Source organism: Nicotiana tabacum, chromosome 2 (genome assembly GCF_000715075.1).
Source record: "Nicotiana tabacum cultivar K326 chromosome 2, ASM71507v2, whole genome shotgun sequence".
Lineage (NCBI taxonomy): Eukaryota > Viridiplantae > Streptophyta > Magnoliopsida > Solanales > Solanaceae > Nicotiana > Nicotiana tabacum.
In genome coordinates this window covers 89,581,439-89,589,502 of record NC_134081.1, presented here as the reverse complement: position 1 = coordinate 89,589,502, position 8,064 = coordinate 89,581,439, and positions in this window count along the sequence as shown.

Sequence of the window (8,064 nt, the reverse complement as noted above, 5' to 3'; positions counted from 1 at the left end):
TTTTCTTCACTCTTTCCTCTATTTTGCTCTTATTTTGCTAAGCATTGGGGACAATGCTTATTTTTCTATTTGGAGGAGAGGGAGGTTGGAGTTTATTTGATCTTATTTGATGATTCTGAGACATTTGTCTTGTAATAACTTGATACTATTTTCTTCTTCTTCTTCTCTCATTATGTATATTTCTTCTTCTTCTCCCTCATTATATATATTCGTTATGCTTCTGATAGTTTTTGCTTTATAGCTTCTTTATGCTTGTTTTCTTATTAGTTAGTGTTTAATTTAATATCTTCTTTTTTATGTTTTAGTTTATAATAAGCCTTTGATTTTATTAATGCCACGGTTCTTTCCAAAGGTAGTTGTTGTGTGAACCGGGTAACTCATCCCAACGATGGATGGCGTGACAATCTTCTTAAGGGACTGAGTCTATTTTTGGTGTTTAGGTAATAATAGTAGTAGTAATAAATAAAAAGACCTAATTAAGTCATGCTCGAAGAGTCAAACATGTTTTATTGGTACCAACACACTTAACTACGTGCTTATGGTTAGAAACAAGGTTTTTGAAAAAAATAGCTCTAGTTAGTGACTTTGTGACTCTTGTATTGACTTAGGCAATCATCGAGTGGTTTAATCAAACCATAGTGATTTTCAATCTTGAATGTGGTCATTGTGCGCCCTCGATTCTATCCTCTTTAACAATCCAGTTGTGTGAGGGGTGAGATGCTTTGTTGATAATCCAAATACCCGTGCGAAAGATCTAGAACTTTCCCCCAATGTGTTTCAAGGCGAAATCTTGAATGTGGTCATTGTGCGCCCTCGATTCTATCCTCTTTAACAATCCAATTGTGTGAGGGGTGAGATGCTTTGTTGATAATCCAAATACCCGTGCAAAAGATCTAGAACTTTCCCCCAATGTGTTTCAAGGCGAAATCTTAAGTTTTTCTTGGCTTGAGAAGTGATTGTATGCATTTCTTGGCCCTTTTGAATTTTTTATTGCCTACCAATGTTGTTATCCCTAGTCAACCCATTTGAGCCTCGAGCCTTTCTCATTTGATAACCATGTTACAAGCCTTTACTCGTTTTTTTATGACCCTCTATTGGCACCCGAGCTTTCCTTAACACTCTTGTGAAACAATTTGCTAAAAACATAAGTTCGGAGGATAGATGAGGAACTTTAAAGAGGTATAAAGGCAAAAAAAAGAGAAAAGAAATGATGAGAAGGAAAGGCAAGAAAAGAAAAGAACAAAAAGAAAAATGCAAAAAAAATGAATAAGTGGAAGAGTTGAAGGGATTCAAATAAAGGTAATGATCCAAAACATGGAGAAATCAAAGAGGGAGAAAATGAATGCCATGATCAAGAAAGACTGATGTTAAGTCTCTCTAGTTCTCCAAGAAAAAAAAAGTGCCTCGAAGAATTGGCAAAGTGTGAGTCGAGAATAAAAAAATAGAGTGCTTATGGAAAGGTGAACCCACTCAACCATAGTGTATCCAACCTAGTCCAAAAGTCTTCATTACATCGTGAAAGAAACCCTACTTGATTTCAAGACGAGTGAGCTTACATTAGTGGCGATCTACATGAGGGGCAAGCCAATGGTGCTTGAAGTCGTACCTACAACTTTCTCTTAAGAGAGATGAGTGAACCTTGCAGGAATGCTGGAAGTTGGACTCTCGAGATAAAATCCGACTCAAAAAGGAGTAGTCTAGGCACAAAACAATAAAGGGCACAAAAGCATACAATGCGCGGTCCGCAAAATTCCATCTGCGGCCGCAACCAAAGCAGGAAAAGTCAGCAGGCATTCGTGCAAATTGCGGACTGCACATGAATTGTACGGCCGCAAAAGATGGGCTTATTCAAACAACATGAGTAGCTAGATTTTTACTAGGGTTGTGACCCAACCCTAGTGTGTAAACCTCATGGGTATCTAATTTAGTGCTTGTTTATGACTGGGTGTTTATTATTTAGCCTAGTGCAAATATTAGTTCATGCCTATTTGACTTAGTCTCTACTTGAGAAAGAGAGACTTAGTCTAGGAAAACTTGGCTAACAAGGAATTGGGTCAATCGTGAGATTGGTTAACCCAATTAAAGGGTTCGACCTAGAGATAGTAATAATGCAAATTGAGCTTTTATCAACTCTTTTGTGTGATACCCATTTGGTCTTGAGAAAGCCAAATTGGGCAAAACCACTCTCTGACCGAAAGGTATTGAGTGGGTAATTGAGAGTTGATAGCTATAATACACCCCGATCAACAAAACAAGCATTAATATCTTTATCCTATTATGCAAACACCTAGGTAATGGTCACAATACTAGGCTTTTTACCAATTTGAAAAAACCTCAAAAACAACTATTCCTAGTCTTCTTTCTTTATTCTACAATCTTTAATGTAAAATTAAAAATAGAAACAAAACCTTTTCGTGGAAGTGCAAATTAAGATAATTCAATCACGCGCATTAAAATATATTAACTCCCATCTTAGCTCCCTGTGGATTCGACCCCGACTCTTAGTTGGGTTACTATAATTGCAAATGACCATTTCATACCTTTTTAGAGGTGTGCATTTGGATGCGATCAACGTGTGCCATCAAGGGAAACGACTTGGAGGATGACAAATCGAGTCGGTTTTGCTGATAATGTTTGGGGAGACCCTGTCCAAGGGAGTAATGATATGGCATCACAACTTACCCCCTAATTCCATCGACTCGTTTGCCACCGCTTGCAGATGCCTTTGTAAAAGCTCACGCCGGGTCCATCAAGGCCGAGACCATAAAAATCAGACCTTTTCAAAGTAAAACAAAGAGATAACGAAATGAGCAGGGAATTCGTGTTAATATTTCAAATGGAACAAATGGACCTGCCTCCGGTTGCGGACGATTGGGCCGTTCGGTGAACACCGTTGGGACCATTCAGGAAACGAAGTTCTATGTGATTGAAGGGTATATGAGTTATAATGCTCTATTCAGAAGGCCTTGGATTCACAATATGAGGGCAATACCCTCAACACTACACCAGACATTGAAGTTCCCCACACCGGCAGGGGTCAAGACGGTTTACGGAGAGCACTCGACCGCAAAAGAAATATTTACGGTCGATGAGGTAATCCCAATGCCTGCTCTCTTGATATCAAAGAACTCAGAGCCGGTTAGGAAAGAAGAAACTAAATAGCAATCACCGGCACTGGCCCCGACCGAACCGGAGAAGCAAGAAGAAGGAGAGGATGATGATTACGGAGTTCCTAGGTCGTTCATCACCCCTGACTATTCCGATGCCACCAAATCAACGGTCGAGGAGCTGGATCGAGTCATATTGATCGAACACTTGCCCGATTGAAAAGTATACATGGGCACAGGGTTAACTTCTGAGCTCAAGAAAAAATTTATTAAATTCTTTATAGCTAACATAGATTGTTTCGCTTGGTCCCATCTTGATATGATAGGGATCCGGCCAGAAATAACCACTCATAGGCTAAGCTTGGATCTGAAGTTCCACCCGTTTAAACAGAAGAGGAGGCCTCACTCCGAATTCAAGCATGTATTCATCAAAGATGAGGTATCCAAACTCATTAAGATAGGTTCAATTCGGGAAGTTAAGTATCCGGTTTGGTTGGCTAAGGTAGTGCCTAAAAAGGGAAATTAATTTAGAATATGCGTAGTTTACAAAGACTTGAACAAGGCGTGCCCCAATGACTCTTTTTCTTTGCCTAACATCGATCGCATGATCGATGCGATTGCCGGGCACGAGATACTTAGCTTTCTCGACGCCTATTCTGGGTACAACCAAATCTGGATGGACCCAGGCGATCAAGAAACAACTTCCTTTATCACTAAATTCGGCACCTATTGTTATAACGTAATGTCGTTCGGACTAAAAAATATGGGTGCCACCTATCAACGCCTAGCAAACCGGATGTTCGGAGAACAAATAGAAAAAATCAATAGAAGTTTATATTGAAGGCATGTTAGTTAAGTCCCTGTGAGCATAGGACCATTTGATACACTTGCAGGAAACCTTCCACATACTGAAGAAATACAATATGAAGTTGAACCTAGAGAAATATGCATTCAAGGTCGGATCTGGGAAGTTCCTTGGATTCATGGTGTCCAACCGAGGGATTGAGATCAATCCCGATAAAATCAAAGTTATAGAAGACATCACCGTGGTGGACAATGTCAAGGCCGTTCAGAGGCTAACCGGGCGTATAGCCGCCCTGGGCTGGTTCATATCGAGGTCTTCCGATAAGAACCGTTACTTCTTATTATTGAAGAAGAAGAATAATGTTTCTTGGACCCCAGAATGCCAACAAGCCTTGGAAGAATTCAAATGGTACCTTTCGAGTCCACCCTTGCTCCACACTCCGAAGGCGGATGAGCAGGTGTACCTGTACTTAGCGGTATCCGAGGTAGAAGTAAGTGGAGTATTAGTCCACGAGGAGGAAGGTGTACAATTTCCTATTTATTATGTTAGTATAACTCTAGGCGCGGCCGAAACAAGGTATCCTCACGTAGAAAAATTGGTGCTCGCTTTCCTAAGCGCATCCAGAAAGTTAAAGCCATATTTTCAATGTCACCACATATGCGTCGTAACTTCTTACCTACTAAGGAACATCATGCATAAGCCCGAGCTCTCGGGCGGTTGACCAAATGGGCCGTAGAAATTAACGGGCATGATATCGAATATCGACCTCGAACCGCCATCAAATCACAAATTTTGGCAAACTTCGTGGCCAACTTTACGCCGTCCTTAATACCTGAATTCGAAAAAGAATTATTGCTAACCTCGGTGAATTCCTCAGGAATATGGACACTCTTTACGGACTGCGCCTCAAACGCAAAGGGGTCCGGACTCGGCATCGTGTTGAAGCCGCCTACGGGTAACGTAGTTAGGCAATCTACTAGAACTGTGAAATTGATTAACAATAAGGCCGAGTATGTGGCCACAATTGCATGTCTCGAATTGGCTAAAAGCTTGGGGGCCGAAGTAGTCTAAGCTAAGTGTGACTCCCTCTTTATGGTAAATCAAGTCAATGGGACGTTGGAAGTAAAATAGGAACGAATGCGAAGGTATTTAGACAAATTACAGGTAACGCAACATCGATTCAAGGAATGGACTCTACAACACGTACCCCAGGATCAAAATAGCGAAGCCGATATTCTGGCTAACTTGGGGTCATCGGTTGATGACGATGAATTCAACTTAGGAACGGTCGTACAACTCATAAAATCGGTAGTGGAAGAGGGCCATGCAGAAATAAACTCAATGAGTTCAACTTGGGACTGGAGAAACAAGTATATAGACTATTTCAAGACTGGAAAGTTTACCTCTGACACTAAAGAATCGAGAGCTCAATGCACTAAGGCGGCCAGGTTCAGCCTGTCCGAAGGTACTATGTTCAGAATAACATTTGACGGCCCGCTCGCCATATGCTGGGGGTCGGGAGACACCGAATAAATTTTGAGGGAAGTTAACGAAGGCACCTGCGGAAACCATTCAGGCGCAAAATCTTTGGTTCGTAAGATGATCATAGCCAGCTATTACTGGATTGACATGGAGAAAGATGCAAGGGACGTTGTACGAAGATGCGACGGATGTCAGAGGCATGCATGGATGATCAATCAACCTGGAGAGCTACTACATTCGGTCTTGTCACCGCGGTCGTTCATGAAGTGGGGAATGGACATTGTCAGTCCCCTACCATGGGCACCCGGTAAGGCTCAATTCATACTATTTATGACCGATTATTTTTCTAAGTGGGTCGAAGCTCAATCATTCGAGAAGGTCCGGGAAAAAGAAGTCGTTGACTTTATTTGGCACCACATAATATGTCGGTTCGGAATACTAGCCGAGATAGTGTATGATAACGGGAAGCAGTTCATCAGCAGCTAGTTAAATAAAATTTTCAAAGACCATAAGATCAAAAAGATCTTGTCAACACCCTATCACCCTAGTGGGAACAGACATGCAGAATCAACAAACAAGACCATACTTCAAAACCTAAAGAAAAGGTTGACTGATGCCAAAGGAAAATGGAAGGAAATTCTGCCCGATGTATTGTGGACATACCGTACAACCTCTAAATCTAGTACCGAGGCCACTCTATTTTCATTGGTCTACGGCACTGAAGCACTAATACTGGTCGTAGTAGGAGAACTATTGGATAAAAGGCGCGAGGCCACCCTAGTCTGGTTAGCCACCCAGAAGCAGCAGATATAAAGGTATTACAACCTATGAGCCAACCTCCGACACTTCAATATCTGGGACTTAGTGTTAAGAAAAGTAATACTGCACACCCGGAACCCGAACGAAGGGAAGTTGGGAAGGACCATATTGAGTCATCGGGATTGGCTGTAAAGGTTCATACAAACTCGAAGCAGGAAACAGTGCACAACTACCGAACAACTAGAACGTGATGCACTTAAAGCGATACTACTGCTAAGGTATGACTTCATTCACTTTTTTATAATATTACGAATTGGATTAACACTCGCAGGCAACAACCAAAGGAGACTGTGACTGTTAGGTCTGAAAGCACGCGTTGCACTCTTTTTCTCTTGAATCGGTTTTTGCCCTAACGAGTTTTCCAGCAATGTTTTTAACGAGGCAACGTTAAATCGTGTTAACTTAGAATTGAAGACTGGTTTTATATCAGAGTCAATGGTCTCATCAACATTATTTGATCCCTCTCAATATCGGCATCGAATACAAGAGGCCATCACCCTCAAGTCAAGCTTCTTAGCAAGGAAAGAAGGAAACTTCGTGCTTAACAACCTAGGCTCGGTGGTTAGGATTTATTGTAAAGGTCAAACGGTCAAGTGAACTATGCTCGCGTAGGCCACCTTAGCAATAATACGAGCTTTTATACGCTTTCGATCTTGTACTTTACATACAAAAATGAAAGAAAGTTTTTACCTTGTTATTACATATTTTTACCTCTTAAAGCATCGAGCTTGAGGGCTATCCCTACACGGGGACTATCAAGCCCAAGGTCTACCCCTGTCCGATCCCAAAGGATATCCCGACTCGGGGAAGCTTGGGTTATCAAAACCCTGTCCAAGCCTAAAAGCTACCCATACTAAGGGACTATCGTCCGAAATAAGTTCGGGCAACTTGGGTTATCAAAACTCGGAGGCACAAAACCTATTAAGTAGTGCCTAAACCTAGAAGGCTACGACCGGCCTAAAAATGACTACGAGACGTCCGAAGCCCGTAATCAAAATGTAAGGCCTTCAACAAAAATTCTAAACCTGCTTAAAGGTTACCCTCAACAAATGCATCGTCTAAGAACACTTAAGCATCTTGGGAAACCTTTATCTCGGGAAAACTTACGGTGACTCCGTGTTTTCAAAAGTTTCGAGAAAAAATTGCATCGAGGTCAGGTTCTGTTCGGACCTCCAAAAAATAAATAACTTATTACTACGTTTGATTCTGTGCTAAGGCATTAAAAATATTTGAAATTATGAAAAGATGCTAAAATAGTAGAAACTTGAAATTGCCAAAAGAGAAAATTTTATATATTCCGGAATATCTTTACAAATGCCCTACATAAAACGGCCTCGATCTGAACAAAAAATATGTACAGAATACAAAAACTAAATAGTCCTAAGGCATTTATGCCTGATCTTCACCGGAGATCGTTTCGTCACCAAAACTATCGGGGCCTTCGGATTCTTCAGAGCCCTCCTCACCTTTGGGTTCAGCTAGCTTCTTTGCCTCGGCCTCAAGTCTTTTTGCCTCATCGATCTCGGCAGATAGGTCGAAGCCTTATGTGTGGATCTCTTCGAGGGTCTCCCTTCGAGATAGCTACCTCACGTACTCAACAATGGTCTTCATGCGAGCCTCGGCTGCTTCGACATCGGCCTTGTATTGAGCCACCATCTCGTCAGCATCGGCCGAGGTTATCTCTAACTTGGACCTCGTTACTTCGAGCTCTTTACCAAGAGCGTCCCGTTCAGCGGTGGCCGAGCCCAGTTGTGTTCGGAGATCCTCATTTTGCTGAGCTCATTTATCAATTTTTCCTTCGCCACCCAAAGTTGAATTTCTATCGAAGACATCTTGGCCTGGGCGATCTCC